Source organism: Gorilla gorilla, chromosome 12 (genome assembly GCF_029281585.2).
Source record: "Gorilla gorilla gorilla isolate KB3781 chromosome 12, NHGRI_mGorGor1-v2.1_pri, whole genome shotgun sequence".
Lineage (NCBI taxonomy): Eukaryota > Metazoa > Chordata > Mammalia > Primates > Hominidae > Gorilla > Gorilla gorilla.
The window spans coordinates 139,172,622-139,195,222 of NC_073236.2; the positions used below are offsets into that span (position 1 = coordinate 139,172,622).

At 46.4% G+C, this 22,601-nt stretch overlaps 1 long non-coding RNA gene across 1 annotated transcript; it reads left to right on the forward strand.

The window, feature by feature from the left end:
* Positions 1–11,599: 11,599 nt before the first annotated feature.
* On the forward strand, positions 11,600–13,536 carry LOC134756730 (uncharacterized). Its single transcript, XR_010129834.1, has 2 exons — positions 11,600–11,822; positions 13,353–13,536. It is a non-coding gene; the product is annotated as an uncharacterized lncRNA (long non-coding RNA).
* Positions 13,537–22,601: the final 9,065 nt, after the last annotated feature.

Here is a 22,601-nt window from a genome sequence, read left to right on the forward strand (position 1 = left end):
CTATTTAGAGTGCTCTTCTGTTCTAAGTTCAGTTCTCAGTGCTTCTGAAATTAAACGAGTCAAACTGAATATCCACTTTCAAACAGTGAATATGTTGAAATGGACACAGGCCAGAACTCAGATGTCCATTCTTGAAACCACACAGAGGCTGCATTCCCACTAAGCGATGGAGAACCCGGGCTTGGGGGCTGTGCCCTGTGTGCATCACAAACCCCGTCCGCTTCACGTAGTGTAAACTTGGAAACGGTCTCCAAGACGGATTACAATTTACTCACCACTCCCTCCACAGACTCCCACCTTGCCACATTCTATTTTCTGTATCCCTTGTGTGCATTTTGTTAGACTTTTGAGCATGTTCTCAAAATAAAAGTTACTTCTCTTACATTTTAGCCCCGTTCCACTGAGTTGGCAAAATGACCCAGGGTTCCTGTGACGGTGACGAACCCCGACATGCAGGTGAAACCCGAACACACTGGAAAACTCCGGAAACGCTTCCAATACTGCTCCTTGCAAACGCCTGCCTCAACACTTACTGGGAAAACACTCTGGTTGCCCTAATTCTCACGTTCCCTTTCTCAAATCAAAATAGGAAGAAGAATGATCTAGAGAGAAAATAAAGATGTGCTCTCGACCCAGCCATCCGCCGTGGGAGTCGCCACCGCACCCAGCAAGTCACTATTGACTCACAAATACGACTACTTAGAATCTCACTGGATTCCACAGCAGGTACAGCAGTAAGAAAGTGTGCGTCGTAAAAACACCAGGGGCCCCTTCCTCAACTCAGAGTGAGGGCCCACAAATTTCAACATCTTCTCTATCACCTGGTAATTTCAGTACCTTGTGTAAATCCACTTTTCCCTAGACTGCCAATGATTCTTTCCAAATCTGACAGAAACCATTAAGACATAATTTTACAAAACTTTTCCAATGCACCAAGCTGACCCCTCTCCTCCTTTGGCGGGGAAGGAAAAAACAAAACAAAAACCTCCAGGTCCAGTTTCACATAAACCAAGCAATGGAAAAATTGTGTTTAGGTTTTCAGGTCCTCAATTTAATTCAATGCATTTAAATTGCTATTTTACTCAGTGAATATTTTGTAATTTCTTCCTCACTTGTATCACATCAATATGGGAAGCATATTTTTAGACAAAATATAGAGAATTTCTAACAGAATTTTGAACAACTTTCAATGCAAGAAGCAGTCTGGGAGAATTCCCAAAACATTATGGTGATTTCTGAGAAGAATAGAAACTTGGATAATTCCATAATTAAAGACCCTGTATCTTTTCTCATTGTACCCACCCACACGTACACTGGCATATGTCCCTCCACACATATGCATACATAATGCATGCATGATGATTATACACGTGTGGGTGCATGCCGTATGTCTAGAAATTGTATAAAATTTAAATCTGCTCCACAGAGTTGCTGACTTAAATAAACACTGTGCAATTCTTGAGGAATAAAACGGTGGCCGCTTTTCTCCGCCTGTTTGATAGACTTACAGTTTCTGGTCTGGGCTGACCTACAACAGTACGTTTTGCCCACTGCCTTTCAGTCGTGATCAATTTTCTCCAGTTACTGGTGCGTTGATTTTCCATATCTTTTGTAACAAATGACCAGACATTGGGCGGCTTAAACATCTCAAATGTATTTTCTCACAGCTCTGGAGGCCAGAAGTCCGACGTCCGCCTCACTGGGATGAAGTCGGGGTGTAGGCAGGGCCGCGCCCGCTCGCCGGGCTCTAAGGGAAGATCCTGGCTGCCTCTCCAGCTCTCCTGGCTGGGCCGCCTTCCCTCGCCAGGCTCTAAGGGAAGATCCTCGCTGCCTGTCCAGCTCTCCTGGCTGGGCCGCCTTCCCTCGCCAGGCTCTAAGGGAAGATCCTCGCTGCCTGTCCAGCTCTCCTGGCTGGGCCGCCTTCCCTCGCCAGGCTCTAAGGGAAGATCCTCGCTGCCTGTCCAGCTCTCCTGGCTGGGCCGCCTTCCCTCGCCAGGCTCTGAGGGAAGATCCTCGCTGCCTCTCCAGCTCTCCTGGCTGGGCCACGCCCCCTCGCCAGGCTCTGAGGGAAGATCCTCCGGGCCTCTCCAGCTCTCCTGGCTGGGCCACGCCCCCTCGCCAGGCTCTGAGGGAAGATCCTCCGGGCCTCTCCAGCTCTCCTGGCTGGGCCAAGCCCCCTCGCCAGGCTCTGAGAGAAGATCCTCGCTGCCTCTCCAGCTCTCCTGGCTGGGCCGCCTTCCCTCGCCAGGCTCTAAGGGAAGATCCTCGCTGCCTGTCCAGCTCTCCTGACTGGGCCGCGCCCCCTCGCTAGGCTCTGAGGGAAGATCCTCGCTGCCTGTCCAGCTCTCCTGGCTGGGCCGCGCTCCCTCGCCAGGCTCTGAGGGAAGATCCTCGCTGCCTGTCCAGCTCTCCTGGCTGGGCCACGCCCCCTCGCCAGGCTCTGAGGGAAGATCCTCCGGGCCTCTCCAGCTCTCCTGGCTGGGCCGCGCCCCCTCGCTAGGCTCTGAGGGAAGATCCTCGCTGCCTGTCCAGCTCTCCTGGCTGGGCCACGCCCCCTCGCCAGGCTCTGAGGGAAGATCCTCCGGGCCTCTCCAGCTCTCCTGGCTGGGCCGCGCTCCCTCGCCAGGCTCTGAGGGAAGATCCTCGCTGCCTCTTCAGCTCTCCTGGCTGGGCCACGCCCCCTCGCCAGGCTCTAACGGAGGATCCTCGCTGCCTCTCCAGCTCTCCTGGCTGGGCCACGCCCCCTCGCCAGGCTCTGAGGGAAGATCCTCCGGGCCTCTCCAGCTCTCCTGGCTGGGCCGCGCCCCCTCGCTAGGCTCTAACGGAAGATCCTCCGGGCCTCTCCAGCTCTCCTGGCTGGGCCAAGCCCCCTCGCCAGGCTCTGAGAGAAGATCCTCGCTGCCTGTCCAGCTCTCCTGGCTGGGCCGCGCTCCCTCGCCAGGCTCTGAGGGAAGATCCTCGCTGCCTCTCCAGCTCTCCTGGCTGGGCCAAGCCCCCTCGCCAGGCTCTGAGAGAAGATCCTCGCTGCCTCTCCAGCTTTCCTGGTGCCCGCAGTGCTTGGCTTGCGGCTGGTTCACTCCGATCTCTGCCTCCCTCTGACGAGGCCCTCTGCGATTCCAGTGGACCCCCCAGGACAGTCAGCTCCCATCTTCAGGCCCTTCGCTGAGCCCACCTGCAGGGTCCGTGGAAGGGACATTCACAGGCTTCGCCGACTGCAACATGGGTATCTGTAGGAGGCCATTATTTAGTCTACAATAGGGCCACTAACTACTCTCTAGTTTACATTCAAAATTTTTCTTACATGTTTTTTTTTTCTGTGACTGCTGCATGGGGACATGAAAGTCATGAATAAATAAAAAGCTCATTCCTCCATGCACCTGACACTTTGGGTCCTGTGACTGCAGCTCCCCAATCCCTGGCCCCCCATTCCCCAGCCTCCTGCACAGCAATGACGCACGTGCATGTCACAGGCACTAAGAGGACACATTTCAAATCTATGGCCCCAAAACAGCAAGTATGTGAGGCGCAGTGTGTGATTGGCTTGAGTTAATCCTTCTACACTGAAAACATACGTCATAGCATCGCATTGTGCTCCATAAATATCATACAATTATGATTTGTTAATTTAAAATAATGTAAATTATAAGCAAAACATAATTAGAAGCCTAGCGGTAAAGAAAATCCAGGTCTAAATGACTTTCATGAAAAACTGTTCTAAGTGTGTAAAAGAAATAGGGCTCAACTCACATCTCATCTTCCCAGGATAGGAAAAGAGGAAACGATTCTCGCCTAATCTTTTGGGGAGAGAATAGCATGGATGCTGAAACCTGGAGTTCACTACAAGAAAGAATTATCATTTAATTTTTCCCCAAAAAGTTGTTTTTTGGGGGAAATTTTCCAAAATTTCCGAAGAAATGTAAAAATAGCTAAACAGTTTAACAAATCACCATACAGTGAAATTTTAAATCAGAATAACACACTGTGATCAGGCTGTGTATTCCGGAAAATAAGGACTGTGTAATGACCAAAGATCAACAGAATCACTGATGTCTGCAAAAATAGCAGAGAGGAAAATCCAAGGTCTGTCCCTTCACAGAATCACTGAAAAAACTGAGCAAAAACGGTCAGAATCAACTTTGTCAGAACTCTAGAAACACCGAAGGTTTATAGTAACCAAGCAAATGCCTGAGAGATTCACCACAGACGTAGGAGGCGTCTGTAAAAACACCTGCCCTGCCCCAGCCCTGAGGCCAGGCAGCAAACTTGATGTTTCTATTACTCTTGAAATATGCAGGAGGTTTACAGACTACACAAAAGAAAATAGAAATTATTAGTAAAACCTGACATTTAAAAACAATGGTTCAGTTGATGATAAGATAGAAATAAATTAATTCTATACTATTTCCATTATTTCTAATTATATGTGTGAATATATAGTACAGTTAAATTGTAAATCTTTGATCCAAGACATACAGCATTTAAACACAGCAGATTTCCTTTTCTGATATTTCAACACATTCCTAAATTGATACAGATAAATTGGTTACAAATTAATGACTACTTTAGAAAATCACCAACTAGTGCTATAACACATGAATAGATTTTAAAGTAACAAAATACAAAACAAGTAATTCATATCGGGGTAGAATACATGAAATTATCTAGATAATTCAAATATTAGAAAATTGGACATCTCATCTACAGAGTATACTTGCGTTTCTATAACTAAGTTCATACATTAGCTAATTTTCACATAGTATTTACATATAGTATTTTTAAAATGTCTTAACCATTTTTTCTTTCTCTGGTCTAAAGGGAGTATATCACGAATTATATCTTCAGTTAACCTCAAATAAAATTTCTAAAGCTCCTAAAACAAATCTAAACAGAAATAACATGAATGGTTTTAAATAGAATAAGACTTTTACTTGAGACATTTTTTAAGAATGTGGAAAGATAAGGCCCGGCACAGTGGCTCACGTCTGTAATCCCAGCTACTTGGGAGGCTGAGGCGAGTGGATTACTTGAGGTTGGGAGTTTGAGACCAGCCTGACCAACATGGAGAAACCCTGTCTCTTCTAAAAATAAAAAATTAGCCAGGCATGGTGGCACATGCCTGTAATTCCAGCTACGTGGAAGTCTGAGGCAGGAGAATCGCTTGAACTCGGGAGGCAGAGGTTGCGTTTGAGCCAAGATTGCACCATTGCACACCTGCCTGGGCAATAAGTTGATAGATATGAATATTTAACAGCATGAAATTTCATTTCTCCATAATGATATATAAAAACAACAATTCAAGAACTCCAGAAGGATTTATAATGGAACTAGATAAATTGATTCTACGATTTGTATGTGAGAGTAAAAGATCAAAACCTGCCCCGGCGTATCTCAGAAGAACAAGGTTAGGAAACTACTTTGCCAGGTATCAAGTAATAGAAAACCACTGTTGCCTAGTCACAGCACGAGGGGAAACAAACAGATTAGAGAACACAGAATAGAACACTAGGAATTGAGCATCTCATACATTCAAACAATGTAGCGCAGACATATTATTGTATATCAGTGAGTGAAAGAGTTTCCTGCAGTGAACAGTGCTGGAATGCCTGGTTATCAATATTGAAAAAATTAACTTGGATTCCTACATCTTATCTTGCATTTATTTATTCCACATATAATAGGCATTTTAATTTGAAAGGAAACCTAAAATATCTGCAAGAAAGTATGAAAATATCTTTATGAGCTGAGGATAGAAACATATTTCTTCAAATAAAAAAGCATGAGTCATGCATTAAGAGCTTTCTGACTTAGCACATTAAAAATAGAAAATTCTATTAATCATAAAACACCATTAGAAGAAATATATGAGCTGCAGATTGAAGAAGATAAGTGCATGACATATAACTGACAAAGCATTACTGTTGAGAATATAAAAATAATTACTGGGAGTTAATCTGGAATAGAAACACAGCACTGTGTGTGTACACGTGTGTACCTGTGTGTACACCCATATACACACAAATATACAGACATGCATGTGCATACATTCCAGATACAAGGAAACAGAGGCCAATAAGTGTTTGAAAAGATGTTCAATGACATTGCAACCAGAAAAATGCCAACTAAAACCAAAAAAGCTATTTCCCCCGCATCAGACATTAAACCTCCTGCCCACAGTGTGCATTGGCGAGGAAGTGGAGGAAAGGGAGCCTCAAGCTCTCCTGCGGCAGGGACTCTGGGAAGGTGTGATTCGGTTGTTATTTACTAAAGTGGACAGGTGCATCTCCTAAGACTCAAGAAACTCACTTGCAGATACAAACCCTAGACACACCCTTGCATGTGTGCCCCAGACATGGCTCAGGAATGTTTACAGCTGCGCTGCTTTTAATAATCCAGTGTTGGGGAGGCCTTCAATCACTTGTAGAATGGATAACATCTTGGGTATTTTATGCTAAATAATGTTATAAACACATAAAAATAGAGAACTATACTTTTGTGCCTCAACATAAACAGCAAAATGAGCAGTACATTGTTTAAGGATGAATAGGTAGGTAGATGATTGAAGATAGATAGATAGATAGATAGATAGATGGATAATCGATAAATGATAGATGATGGCTAGATAGATAATAAATGAATAAATAGATGATTAATAGATATATACCATATAGATAAATGATAGGGGGATAAATAGGTGAAAGAAAGATTGATAGATGATAGGTAAATAGTCAATAAATAGAAAGCTAGATGATAGATAAATAAATCCATAGAAAGATGATGGATAGATATTAAGATAGATAGGTAGTCAGAAAGACAGTAAATTATCCTGAGTTCTCTGGAGCTCAGCGGATTTGCTGACTTTGTATTGGGGGTGCAATCCCAAAAAAGTAGGATGAGGGAAGTGGAAGTGAGGCCCCCGGAGTTTGAAAGTGCAAACCAGAACAGTTCAGGGGAAGTCAGGCCCCTGGAGGTGGAAAGTGCAAACCAGAACAGGTCGCTGAGCCCCAGCTCTGCAGCTGATGAGACGGGATGAACACGTGGTCTCATGGGGGAATCCAGGGGAGTCACTGGTGGGGAGGCGTGAAACAAGCTCCCTGATTCACCTCCCAGGGGCCTACTCCTGCCTCTACTGCAGTTCCAAGCCATGAGGTCAACCCCTCAGGAACCAAGGGGGAAGCCAGCCCAGGGCCTCTTTTGGAAAAGACAAAGACATGCCAGGTTGTGGGTCATTAAAGCCATGATTTCCCTCAGCTGCTAGCAACGACTGCAGGGCAAAGACTCACAGGCTCAGGTGGGATTTTAAGCAGAAGCTTCCTAACTCTCCCAGTGAGAGGAATGTGTCCAATTCACACAGTCTCCAGCACAAATGACCAACGGTTCTGTTATCATAAAACGATTCTGCTTGCCATAAATATTTACAATGTGTTGTGCACATTTTACAAAAGGTCGTGTTTGCCAACCCCCTGTCTTGTCTTAGTCCACATTCTGTTGCTATGACTGAATGCCGCAGTTTGGGTAATTTATACAGAATTGAGGTACCTTCACACTCTGGAGGCTGAGACATCTGAGAGGGAGATGCCAGCATCTTGGGAGGGCCTTCCTGCTGTGCCATGGCCTGGCAGGAGCCATGAGATGTGCCCTTCCTCACTTCCAGAGCCACCAGCCCCTTCGGGGGGGCCCCACCTTGATGACCTCATGGAGTCCCAGTTCCCTCTCAAAGGCCCCACCTCCAAATATCATTAACATGTGACTTAGGGGTTAAATTTCTAACACAAAATTCAGGGAACACAGTGAAATCAAAGCACATCCCCAGGCAGCTGCTACAAAAGTCAGAGCATCCTGGGCCCAGCTGGGCAGAGAGTCCAGCACTTGGAGCTCCAGGTTGTGGATGGGAATAAGAAAACAGTCCTCACACACAAAAGAAAGCTCATTCCAAAAATCAAAAGACAAAAAAATTGCAACAATCACAGAAAATATAATGCAGAATAAGGGTGTTGATATAAGACCTTACATACATGCTGTGTTACTGCTGTCAATAATGTAATCAATTTTCCTTTTAAAACTAAAACATCACGGCATATACAAACCGATTCTAACTATACTCTTGGTTCATTTTCTGTTGCTTATAACAGAATATTTGAAGCTGGGTAATTTATTTAAAAAGGAATTTGTTTCTTACACCTACGGAGGCCGAGGAGTCCAAGGTTGGGGTCTGCATGTATTGAGGAACTGTGTGCTGATGGAGGCTTTGCCAAGTCAGAGGCGGCGCGGGAATTGCATGGTCATGGGCTGAGTGCTAAGTGCTCACTCAGGTCTCTCTTCCTCTTCCTGGAAAGCCACCAGTCCCTCTTCCATGGCAACCCATTAGTCCATGAGTCCATGTGTGGCAGGACAAGCCACAGACAAAACCCCTCAGACACCGAGTTAAAGAAGGAAGGGTTTTATTTGGCTGGGAGCTTTGGCAAGACTCACGTCTCCAACAACCGAGCTCCCTGAGTGAGCAATTCCTGTCCCTTTTAGGGGCTTACAACACTAAGGGAGGCCGCGTGAGAGGGTCATGATCAATTGAGCAAGGAGAGGGTACATGACTGGGGGCTGCATGCACTGGTAATCAGAACAGAACAGAACAGGACAGGGATTTTCACAATGCTTTTCCATACAATGTCTGGAATCTATAGATAACATAACCGATTAGGTCAGGGGTCGATCTTTAACCAGGCCCAGGGCGCAGCGCCGGGCTGTCTGTGTGTGGATTTCATTTCTGCCTTTTAGTTTTTACTTCTTTCTTTGGAGGCAGAAACTGGGCATAAGACAATATGGGGGGTGGTCTCCTCCCTTACATGGATGGAGGAATCCATTCATGAGCTTCCAGGATGCAGTTGCCTCTTAAAGTCCTCCCTGAATGCTGCCATGCTGGGGATTAAGTTTCCACGAGATCTTTGGAGTGGACAGACATTCAAACCATAGCCACGCTACAGTGAAAATTTAAAACCAGCAGACCATCCATCTGCATTCGTTTGCTATGGTTGCTGTGACAAATCACCACACACTGTGATTTGCAGCAACACAAATCTATCATCTTTCTGCTCAGTAGGTTGGAAGCCTGATGCAGCTCCTGGGGGCTAAAGTCCAGCACTGTGAAGCTGCGTTCCCTTCTGGGCTCTGGGCAGAAGCTGCTTCTCGGGGTTTCCAGCTTCCCAAGGCGTTCACCATCCTGGGCTCCCGCCTCTCCTCCAGCTCCAGCAGCCCCTGAGCGCCCCTACGCTCCCCGTGTGGCTGCAGGGTCCTGTGGCTGCACTGGGTCCATGTGGACAACCCAGTGTGGTCTCCCCTACATCAAGCATGTTGAGGAGCAACCTCCACTCCCTCCATCCGCAGCCTCAGCTCCTCTGCACAAACCCACACAAACACAGCTGCCAACCATCCAGAGAAGGGCATGTGTGGGGTGGCAATGATCTGCCTGCCCCATTGTCTTTGAGGTTATTTTAGGGGTTGGAACAATAAATCACAAATAATATGAGTCTGTGTACTGATTTCGCTACCTCTGTGTACTGTCTGCATCACTCTGGGTTTTCTGGGTAAACAAAGCCACTGTGAACATCACAACAGTCATGGGGTTTTCGTAGAAGGAATATGGGTTCAGGGGGCGTGGGAGAAGCGGGTGAGGGGGTGGCTGAGGCTCCGAGATTTGCTCCCAAGGACCACCCATGTGGGAGCTCTGGGAGCCTCTGAGGAACCCACCACTGGCCTCAAGGCATGAGGCAGACCAGAAGGTCCCGGATGCCCAGTTGGCTGTGGCCCCGCCTGGCGCCCTCCCTCCATGTACCCGCAAGCCCCTTCCCTGACCAAGGGCAGCAGAGAGTCCCTGCAGAGCAGCTCCTGGTGCCCCCTGTGCCGTGACTCCCCCTGTGCCGCGACTCCCCCTGTGCCGCGACTCCCCCTGTGCCGCGACTCCCCCTGTGCCGCGACTCCCCCTGTGCCGTGATTCCCCCGTGCCGTGACCCCCTGTGCCGTGATTCCCCCTGTGCCGCGACTCCCCCTGTGCCGCGACTCCCCCTGTGCCGCGACTCCCCCTGTGCCGCGACTCCCCCTGTGCCGCGGCGACTCCTGTGCCGTGATTCCCCCGTGCCGTGACCCCCTGTGCCGTGACTCCCCGTGCCGTGACTCCCCCTGTGCCGTGATTCCCACTGTGCCGTGACCCCCTGTGCCGTGACTCCCCCCGTGCCGTGACTCCCCCCGTGCCGTGACCCCCTGTGCCGTGACTCCCCCCGAGCCGTGACTCCCCCTGTGCCGTGACTCCTCCTGTGCCGTGACTCCCTCTGAGCCGTGACTCCCCCCGTGCCGTGACTCCCCCCGTGCCGTGACTCCCCCCGTGCCGTGACTCCCCCTGAGCCGTGACTCCCTCTGAGCCGTGACTCCTCCTGTGCCGTGACTCCTCCTGTGCCGTGATTCCCCCGTGCCGTGACCCCCTGTGCCGTGATTCCCCCTGTGTCGTGACCCCCTGTGCCGTGATTCCCCCTGTGCCGTGACTCCTCCTGTGCCGTGATTCCCCCGTGCCGTGACCCCCTGTGCCGTGATTCCCCCTGTGTCGTGACCCCCTGTGCCGTGATTCCCCCTGTGCCGTGACCCCCTGTGCCGTGACTCCCCCTGTGCCGTGACTCCCCCTGTGCCGTGACTCCCCCTGTGCCGTGACTCCCCCCGTGCCGTGACTCCCCCCGTGCCGTGACTCCTCCTGTGCCGTGATTCCCCCCGTGCCGTGACTCCCCCCGTGCCGTGACTCCCCCCGTGCCGTGACTCCCCCTGTGCCGTGACTCCCCCTGTGCCGTGATTCCAGTCCACAGCCAAAACCCAGAGCGCTCAGAAAACACCTAACCACAGCCTGTGGGGGCGCCTGTGTGAAAGACACCATAGCTGACATACTCTCACCATCACAGGACAAGCTCCCTGGGCCCCAGCCTGGGTGGCCAGGGCTCCGGAACTCCACCAAACTCCAGCAGGGTCACCCGACCTGGGCCCCCCAGACCTCCTATTCTCAGGACATCAACCCCAGAGCACCCCCGGCTGTAAATGCTTTCTGCCCCTTAGGGAAGTGAATCCTCCCGGCCTCCGCACTGGGCCCAGGACTGCTTTTCTCAAGGACCTGGGAGCCGTCCCCCAAATTCTTATTGTGAACCCAAAATATCGAAGACAGGTCTCAACGAATTTGGAAAGGTTACTTTGCCAAGTTAAGGACAGGCCCGTGACAGCCTCGGGAGGTCCTGAGGACGTGTGCCCAAGGTGGCCGGGCACAGCTCAGTTTTACACGTTAGGGAGACGTGAGGCATCGACCCATATGTGTAAGAGGAACATTGGTTCCGTCCGGACAACTCCACAAGGGGAGGGGGACATTCCGCAAGGGATTTCCTAGTGGGCAAATTGTGAGAGGTATGTAGGTTTTTTTTAAATCTTTGCAGCTATTTTATTTAGAAATAAAATGGGAAGCAGGTTTGCCTGACGCAGTTTCCAGCTTGACTTACCTTTGCTGAGTGATTTTGGGGTCCGGAAACGTATGTTCCGTCCATCATGAAGGGCCCCAGCCTATCCCATCATAGTGAGGGGTGGGGCATGACCTGGAGCCGCAGTTGGCAACGGGAGTGGCTTTAGCCCCCCGACCACCCTAACATCTTGCACTGTCTGGGGGCTCCCCGGGCTCAGCAACACCCACCTCTGTGGCTGGGAGCTGGGCTCAGCCACATCCCTGCAACTTCTCCGGGACACCGCCATCCAGCTACGCCAAGGCCTGACGGCGGCTCCATGTTTCCTGCCAATGGCGGTGCTATTAACTTGTGAGTAAAAATGCGTCATCGTACGAGTCTAAAACTTGATGGGGAGATTCTAGTCACATAAATTCTATTATTTGGAAGAAATATTATATAATTAAAGATGGACTATTCACTTTTAAAACTTCCTCGGAGAAATCAGTGATCAGAATTCCACAGTTGAATAATTAAAGCTGAAGACTAATATTGGAATGATGGATTTGTACTGAGACATAAAACCGTATATCCAACAGATTCAAATACCCAAAAAGAATACACTTAAGAACTATTTTACAGTTGATAGATCCATATATTTTGCAAATTGAATGGCTGTAGAAATTTTTATGCAAATATAAATTGCAAAGTTGAAGAAGTTCATTTCTAGGGGAAGTCAGGAACTTTCTGAGGAAACTGCTTCACACACCTTCCAAGGCTATGACTCTATAATGTGAAAATAATGGCCGTTGATGGAAAATCCGTGCCTTTAATGACAGGCAATTTTATGTCTGTGCTGCCTTTTGCAAAGGCGGTCCTTTTCTCTTTAGAGTTCTTTAGGTTCTTTTTTTTTTTTTTTTTTTTTTGAGACAGAGTCTCGCTCTGTCGCCCAGGCTGGAGTGCAGTGGCGTGATCTCAGCAAGCTCCGCCTCCCGGGTTCACGCCATTCTCCTGCCTCAGCCTCCCGAGTAGCTGGGAATACAGGTGCCGGCCACAACTTCTCGCTAATTTTTTTTGTGTGTGTTTTTTTTTAGTAGAGACGGGGTTTCACCGTGTTAGCCGGGATGGTCTCGATTTCCTGACTTCGTGATCCGCCTGCCTCGGCTTCCCAAAGTGCTGGGATTACAGGCGTGAGCCACTGCGCCCGGCCTAGAATTCTTTAGGTTCTTTAGATTTCTTTATGTTCTTATAGAGTAAGCAGAATTGTATACCAAATCCAATAACAGATACAATTTTTTTAAATGCCTTCAAATTAGGTTTCATAGCAGTTTGAGGAAAAAATAATTTCTCTTTAAAACTGAACAGACATAGAAAAAAGAAAATTAAGCCTCTTGTTTCCCTGCCTGAAAGTGTGGGTCAAATTCTTCTGTTTATCTGTCCAAGCTCCCCACAGAGTTCAGTTAACTGACATTTTAAGTATACACTTGTAAAATAGGGTGTAATTTTTGTGAGGAGCAGGCTTTTACATCCGTGGTAGTTTCTCCTGCTGTGGATGGTGAGGAGCCCCCTGCACACCTCAGAGGGCCTGAGTCAATGCAAAGACCGGCCCTCGCTTCCTTCCTCCAGGAAAGAGAAAATCATCGCCTTTGCAAAAGACAACAGAGACAGAAAATTGCCTGTCATTAAATCCACGGTTTTCCCATCAACGGCCATTATTTTCACATTATGTAATTATAGGCTTGGAAGGGATCTGAAGAAGTCTCCTCAGAAGGTCCCTGATTGTCCAAAGAAATGAACTTCAATTTAACAAGACTCTGCCCCCGTTGATTGTCATTATAAAAACCTATTTACATCCCTATTCACATGCAAATTAAACAATCCAATCGCATCTTTCTCTTGCAGATACAGAAAGCTCACATTTGCCATCACTCCCCTTTACGAATCGCTTCACCCTCTGACCAGATCCCCTCACAGTCACTTTCTAGAACTCATTCTGGTGCCAGCTATCTTTATGGACAGAAAACTACATTTTGAAATCAAATCAAGTGTGTTCTATTTTCCATCGAAATAAATCTGGAGCACTTTCTGCCTCTTTGGATGCTCTCTTAAAACTACCTTTTAGCTATGCCATAGCACACAAATTCAAAATGCCTTCAAATGTTGAATCATCTTTTATTGTCTTTTTGTGTTGTTAAGTTGATGAATCCTTACGAACGTAAAATAAAAAGGCAATGGATACAGCTGAAGGAGAGTTTGGGTTCTTTGTGAGGAGTGAAGGTTCTGAGTTATCTGACATCTCCCTTTGACGCTTTGCACGAGTACTTTCCTACGCGTAATAAATATAGACGAACCCACGGCAGACTTTGCCAGACTCTGCCATCCTGAAGACGTAGTCCCAAAGAGGAAACCACACTCCCTCTCGGGCTTTCACCCAGGCTTGGCCCACAAACCTTACAGATGGCCACAAAAAACACACGCACATGCACACACATATACAGACATACACACACGCACAATTCCCTTGCACACACGCACACACAGGTATATACACACAGGTATATACACACACGCACACACAGGTATATACACACAGGTATATACACACACGCACACACAGGTATACACACACACAGGTACATACACACGTACACACAGGTATATACACACACACAGGTATATACACACACACAGGTATATACACACATGCCCACACAGGTATATACACACATGCACACACAGGTATATACACACACATACACACAGATATATATACACGTACACACAGGTATATACACACATGCCCACACAGGTATATACACACATGCACACACAGGTACAGACATGCACAAACACACACGTACACACATACACTCAAATGCACTACACCACTGCACACATGCACACACGGGCATATATACAATGCACACACATACACACATGCACACAAAGGCACAGACATGCATAAACACTTCCATACACATGTACACATATGCACACACATAAACATGTGCACTACACCCCTGCACACATGCACACACATATACAGACATGCACACAAGCACACACAGGTAAATACACATGCACACACATACACACATTCACTCCATCCCTACACCCCTGCACACACGGGTATATATACACAGGCACACACATATACAGACATGCACAAAGGCATGCATATGTACAGACATGCACAAGCACTCCCACACACGTACACACATGCACACACATACATACACTACACCCCTGCACACATGCACACAGAGATATATACACCTGGGAAGGGGCTGGGGGACAGACTCTGTCCAGCAGGGGTGTGTGGGCTCCTGGAGCAAGCCCTGGAGTTGGACCCAGGCCGTCTGAGCTCACACTCTGAGTTGACCCCACAGGACTGAGAGCAGCCTGGACCCTGCCTTCTCTGGCCCTAAAGACAGAAGTGTTTCTACCATGAGATCATTGTGAGGTACAAATAAAATGGTGAATGTTCTTTAATTCCCATAGAGCATTTTGGTTCCTAAGAACAAGAGCTAGCCGTCACCGTTGATCACTGTGTGCTGTTTGCGGGGTCTTGCTTTTCACACCAGCATCCTCAGGAGATAGGTACCATATCTCCCCGCTTATTGGATAGAAAACTGAGGCATGCGGAAGAAACGTCACTGTTCAAAGATCTATGATTAATAAAGCGGCAAATCAATCCTTAAATCCATGTGGATGTGCAATGCCAATGCCCATGTTCTTATTCTTGGCATAACCTAAAAAATGAGAGCTTATAATAAAGCACATACAATTTTAAACTTAGATGGCAGCTGAGTGTCTTTGGAAAACATATAAGTAATAACTGGAAGCAGATCACATCAATATAGAAATTACGATGTTAAAATTCTCCAGAGAATCCCCTTGACACCAAGGCTGGCACCTGTCCTGTTGAGGCTCTTGGAACACATCAGTGGTTACATTTTTGTTACGACTTTCACTTTATGGTTACAGATGCACACGAAAGAACTGTTTTCGTTCCTTGAGACCATGAGATTAGCCTTGTCATTCTAACGTTATATCCCCATTATGATGCCATTCTAAACTAGATCTGGAAATTATTTCTTCATTATTTACAGAGACAGATTTCCCCACCTATTTTAAACTGCAACTGAAACTTCTCAGTGCCTTCAGCAATTTCTATCTCGGTACTTGGTGAACAGGGGGAGGTTAAGACACCTTTTCTGCTCCTACTCATTTATTCAAAAGCCAGTATTCACAGTTGATTTATGGGATCATGGGCAGCTCTTGGTCAATGTAACAGGGAACAGTCCAAAGGTGAACTGAACCCATGAAATCTGAGAGCCCATCAGAAAAGACTCACTGGACAAATAAGTAAGTAAAACACAAAAATATTGCCAACCTGAACCCAACATGATGAAAGGCAGGAGAGTAACCCTGGGAGCTGCCACCCACAAGGAAGCGTCTCCTTCTCCATCCACTCCCAACCATCCTGCATCAGCCACAATCATACTGACAAACTCACACGACCTGAGAACTGTCACTGTGTGGTTCATCAGCATCAAATAGTTCTTCTTGAGGGATCCATTCAAAGTCCTGGGCCTCCCTGACACCCACGCCCCAAGCCGGTTCTCATCAGAGGCAGAACCACACCCAGGTGAGGCCTGAACACCCGACCCGTGATGTGTTGCACCTTCCAAGCCAGCAAATCCCACTCAAGGTGCAAACGTCCTCCCTTCCTCCGTGAACCATTTATGAACTCCAAATTGAGCCACGTATCTCCTCCCTATGGGCTCTTATTTAAGCATTCACTGCTGTTTATTATACTTTTTTCAGGATTTTACAGAATTTAAAAACAAAACAAAACATGGACTTAAGTAGAACCGGTGCTGATGAAGCAACTTTAACACCCATGACACCAGTGACTGTGAACTGAGCCTCTGGAGTTTCAGGGCTCACAGATATTTCAACCTGAGTAAATTCAGACCTAGCCACACCCTCCACCCACGCCTGTGCCCCAGGCCAGAGCTCACATCCCAGTGACCCGCAGGTCCCTCTGCTGTAATCAGAAAGTCCCCATAGCTCCCTTTAACTTTGTTTTAAAGCACCAGTGACTGGCACGTCCATCAGCTATAATCTAAAAGTCTCCATAGCTCCCTTTAACTTTGTTTTAAAGCATTCTTGTCCACTCCAGCAGCAGACCCTCCTAACTCTTCTTCCCAGATGCATCACAAATACATCCTTACTGTGCCACTGCCCCAAACCAAGCTCAGGAGACCCATCTCCTCCCTGGACTGCGACACTCTCTTTCTCTCTGTCCTCCCTATTTCCACGATTAGCCCCTGCAACCCAAAGCAACAGCAATGATTTTCAAGCACAGATCAATTCATGATTCATCCACGCAATCTCCAGAGAAAGCTCCAATTTCCTCTGTTATCTGTGGCTGGGTTGAGGTCAAGCCTGGCTCCTGCCTCCACTTCCCTATCTCAGCCCCGCCCTGGCCTCACTGCCTCCTCCAGCGCCCACATGATCTGAGCTTGTCCATGCTTCCAGCTCATTGTACCCCTGTGTTTTGGAGTATCTGTGGCTTCTCAGCTTTTCTGAGTTAAACATGTGGCTTTGCAGAGACCTGACTGCCCCTATCCAAAAGGACCCATGTTCTCACCCACTCCAGTTCTTTTCTTCTGCATAAGATTTATTCCAATTTTAAAAAACTTTATCTTCATTGTTACTTTCTGTTTTGTTCTATCTCTTCTGACAGGCTGCATATTCAATGAGAGTACGGTGTTTACTTTTGTAAACAGAGTTCCTGGCCCAGAACAGGTTAACAGATATTCATCAAAAGAAAGCAAGAGCCAGGCCTCACTCACTAAGCTAAAAGGAAATGTATAAAACAAACGAGAATAAAGTGGAAGGAATCACTCTACCCAATTTCAAAACATTATATTGCTGCAGCAGAAATCAAAATTCTGCAGTACTTGTGGCAGGATGGACACATAGGTCAATTGGACATCTATAGGCGAAGAAAAAAAAGAAAAGAAAAGAAAAAGGAGAGAAAGAAGATCAACCTAAACCCCACACCTAATATATCAACTGTAAATGGATCAAGACTTAAATTTAAATCTGAAAACCATACAGCCTTTTAAAAACAACACAGGAGAGAATCTCTGGGATCTGGGTCCTGGCAGAGTTCTTAGACCTGACACCAGAAGCAGGATTCCTAAGATAAGAAATTAATGAACTGGATCTCCTCAAAATTAAACATTTTGCTCTGCAAAAGCCCATATAAAGAGGATTAAAAGACAGGATACAGACTGGGAGAAAATATATTTGCAAAGAACAAAAAAGGAGCAGAACTTTAACATAGAAAGAACTCTCACAACTCAGCAGTTTAGAAAAATGCAATCCGAAACTGGGAAAAAAAGCATTAACAGACATTTCACTGAGGAGGATACACAGATGCCAAGGAGGGTGTGGAAAGATGCCCCAATCCTCAGCCTTTAGGAGAATACAGATCAAACGGGCAATAAGCTGTGGCCACACATCTATCAGAGCGGCTAAAATTAAAAACATAAAATAGTGACAACATAGAACGCTGGTGAGGATGCAGAGACACTGGAGCGCTCAGCAGGTCGGGGGAGGTGAAGTTGCAGAACCATGCTGGAAAGCATGAAATAATGATACAGCCCAGCTAGTGCATTTGGGAGCATTTGTCCTGAAGAAATGAAGACTCAAATTTCCAAAAAAGCCTGTAGAATCTCTGAGAAAATGTCCTAAGGGGCAGAAAATGTACAATGTCTTTATCTTTGTATCATCAATACAGAGACCAATGCCTTGAAGTGGTGTCTATGTAAATGCTTGCTACGTGAAAGACTCATTTACAAATAACCAGGAACATGGGTGAAAGCCCTGAGGATCTGGATGTGCCGAGTGCTTCTGGTTTAATTCTCACAGCACCCTGGAATGGTACTTACAGTCAAGTTCATGATAAAAATGAGGCCATTTGGGGTAAAATAAAGCACCTTGCCTATTGCGACATAGTGACCATCTGCTCTGGAGTGAGCAGCTGGTCAGTGCAGCACTAACGCACCATCTCTTCCCAGCCCAGCACTCAGCCTCCACACCAGAAGGTCCTCAGAAATGAGGAAGGCAAATAGAAAGCAAGTGGTTCACTGCTAAGGAAAGTAAGTTATAAACAATGTCAAACAAAGCGCTCAGACATGCGTAATTCTGGCACAAGGCTTAGGGTAAGGTGTGATGTTTCCCCATTGGGTTCGAAGAAACAGCGCTCACTGGTTCCTCACTGACATCCTTCATTCTGATAATGCAGATTCCCTTCCTTGTGCTGCTGACGGCTCAATTTAGGAAGATCTCTTCCTTGACTTAGGAAGCTGTCAGTGCACACAAAGCAATCTTGTGTACTACTATGAATATGCCCAAAAGAACAGTGTGAGAAATAATAGGATCCTAATTATATGTTCTTTGGTAGATGGTGACACATAAATACAAAATCAGTTCCCATTTCCACCTGCCTGTAGAATATATCCCTTCACTGATAACTGTTCTTCAGCAGTACCTAGGTTATTTAAGTAGTAATATACTGCTACATATTGTTGATGATTTCTTATTGTTTTTGTTGCTTGTGCTTTGGGCATCATGTCTAAGACAGTAAGATATTATCCAATATCTCTGTTTTTTTTTCTAAGCCTTTTATGGTTTTACCTCTTATTTCATGTCTTTGATCCATTTTGAGTTGTTTTGGTAGAAAGTGTGAGATACAGGTCTACTGTCATTCTTCTGCGTCTGGATATCTGGGTGTTCCAGCAGTATCTGTTGAAGAGACTGTTCATTGTCAGGGCCGTGCTGGCCACAAAAACAAACAGTCAACTACAAATTTATCAAAACTAAAACCTTTTTGGTTTTTGCATCAAAGGACACCATTAGTAAAGTGAAAAGACAACCCACAGAATGGGAGAAAATGTTTGCAGATTGTGTATTTGAAGAGGGTCTACTGTTCAAAATATATAAAAAGACTCCTGCAACTCAAAAATAAAAAGACAACCCAATTAACCAATGGGCCAAGGACTTGAATAGACATTTCTCTGAAGAAGATATACAAACAGTCAACAAGAACATGAAAATATGTTCAATGTTAAGGAAATACCAGTCAAAACCACAATGAGACACCATTTCACAACCACCAGGGTGGCAATAATAGTAATTATAATTATAATAATAAAAGTGAGGCCAGCCGCAATGGCTCCCGGCCCAGCCGCAGTGGCTCACACCTGTGATCCCAGCACTTTGGGAGGCCAAGGCAGGCGGATCACTTGAGGTCAGATACAACAGCAGCCTGGCCAACATGGCAAAACTCTGTCTCTACTAAACATACAAAATAAATAAATAAATAAATAAATAAATAAATAATAAAAATTAGCTGGGCATGGTGGCAGGCACCTGTAATCCCAGCTACTCAAGATGCTGAGGCAGGAGAATTGCTTGAATCCAGGAGGCAGAGGTTATAGTGAGCTGAGATCGCACCACTGCACTCCAGCCTGGACGACAGAGTGAGACTCCACCTTAAAAAAACTAATAAATAAAGCCGGACGCAGTGGCTCACACCTGTAATCCCAGCACTTTGGGAGGCTGAGTGGGGTGGATCATGAGGTCAGGAGATCGAGGCCATCCTGGCTAACATGCTGAAACCCCATCTCTACCAAAAATACAAAAAAATTAGCCAGGCGTGGTGGTGGGCACCTGTAGTCCCAGCTACTCGGGAGGCTGAGGCAGGAGAATGGCGTGAACCTGGGAGGCGGAGCTTGCAGTGAGCCAAGATCGCGCCACTGCACTCTAGCCTGGGTGACAGAGTGAGACTTCATCTCAAAAATCATAATAATAATAAATAAAATAATAATAATAATAAAAAAACTGTTGATGAGAAACAGGAGCCCTTGTACCTCGCTGGCTGGAATGCAAAGTGACTCAGAGACTGGTAAACAGTGACGTGGTTCCTCAAAAAGTTAAACACAGAATTCCCGTGTGACACAGTAATCCCACTTCTAGGTATATATCTAAGGGAAATGAAAACATATCTGCACAGAAAAATGTACCCAAATTATAGCCACGTTATTTATAATATCCAAATGGTAAAAGAACCCGCACATTCATTAGCGGATGCATGAATGAATAATTAAGATACATATGTACAGAGGAATACTGTTCAGTTATAAAAAAGATTTAAATAGTATACCTGCCACGGAGTAAATGAACATCAGAAACATGGCAAGTGAAAGAGATCAGACACATCTCATTTGATGCTTTGCATATCTGCAGAGACAGAAAGAAGATTAGTAGGTGCCGAGCCTGGAGGAGGCAAATGGAGTCACGGGTCCAGGGTGTGCTGGGCTGATGAAAAATCTTGAAACTCGAGGGAGATGGTGGCTGTAGGACACTGGACACTGTAAAGTGGATAATTGTGTCTTTTATGAATTCAGTTTCAATTAAAAAAAAACAAAAGAAGTGGCAAATGGTGAAAAGAATTTTCTGTGAGAAAAAGAAATTGATGAATGTTATAAAGGCTCTGGTGTTTTTAAAAATAAGAATGGTAGAATGAATCAGTGCTTTCAATTATGTAAATGTGTACATGATTTAAAAGTAAACATTTAAAGATTAATCATTAACAGAGACAGACGTGGATGGAGACGCAGGACACAGGTTTGGGGGAGAAGACCCTTCTTCCTGCGTGGTGGACTGTGCAAGGCTCTGATGTGTGGACACCAGAAGCTCCGTGGCTGGCTTCTCAGCCTCCACTTTCTCTTGTAGAGCAGCAGCATCTGTGAATTTTCACAAAGTGGAGCTCCTGAAAGAGACCGGGCAAATGGGAACTAAGGAGGAAAAAACGAAAGGCGGACGCACTCAGTGACCTCAGGGGCAGGTGAGCGGTGGCCTCACCTGACACCCGCCCGCGGGGATGCACCCAGCATGACGTAGGGAGCTCGGCATCGTAAGCTCTGACTCTCAGATCAATGGGCACTAGAACTATGAACGCTTATTCATTAGGAATAAAAGTGTCCCAAGCGGGACTTTCTCAGCTGAGAGAAATGCTCCGTGTCTTGATGGGAATGTGAGTTTGTCGGCGGCCGCGTTGCCAAAGTCACTGAGTCACGCACAGAAGCACTGAGCATCTCACTGCGTGTAAATTCTGTCTCCACAACTGAGCAAGGGCTGAATACTAGTCACCTGTTTTGTGCAGGGGAGTGAGTTAGCAATTCTGAAGCCATCTTGTTTAACACATGGGAAGTATCTTGAGGAGAGTGGTCTGTCTCTGACTGCTGGGGAGGACGTGGACATGCGTGGACTACGTTACATCGGAGAAGTTTCAGCCTCCTAAACGCCTATCATCTGGCTCTGCCCACTGAGAGGGCCCAAGAGCATCGAGCTTGCCAAGGGTCCGGAGCTTGGTTTCCAAATCTCATTCTCCACTGACGAGAACCAGGGTCCTGGAGAAAGAGCCGAGTCCAAGACCAAGGCGGGGGAGCCTTGATGCCTTAGAGAGTGAGAAAGTCTTCAGAGAACGCTGGTGCGTGTTCAGAGACACTTAAACAGCTCAAAGAGGCTCCCATCAGCCAGAGCTGGGACCATTTTACAGCCAAACTGAGTGACCGTAGTAAAGTATTGTGATAATTAACACGATAAAAATCTATGAGTTTAGCCTGGTGTGGTGGCACCGTGGAGGCCAGAAGATCCCTTGAGCCCAGGAGTTTGAGGCCAGCCTGGGCACCCAGCCAGACCTGTCGCTACAAAAAGGAAAAACAAAAAAGACTCTATAAGTCTATACTGATATAATTGAAACAAATAAATAAGTGGTGTTAATAAGTGACTGATTAAATAAATAAATGAAAAGGAAAAGTTTTCACTCACAGCAGAATGACAGCAAATAAATATAGAAGGAACGGGTGGTGAGTGTAGAAAATCATGAGTGAAAAGTAACAGGACAAAAAGTATCTTCCCATGAGTTACTCACTTATTAGTTACAAACGGAAATGTTATAACTTTGGTGGAGAAAACTGGCCAACGGCCCCTTAACCACGTGATCAAAGTCAGCATCAGCATGGAGGCAGGACAGCCTGGCCTGCACCAGGGTATTAACAGGAAGCC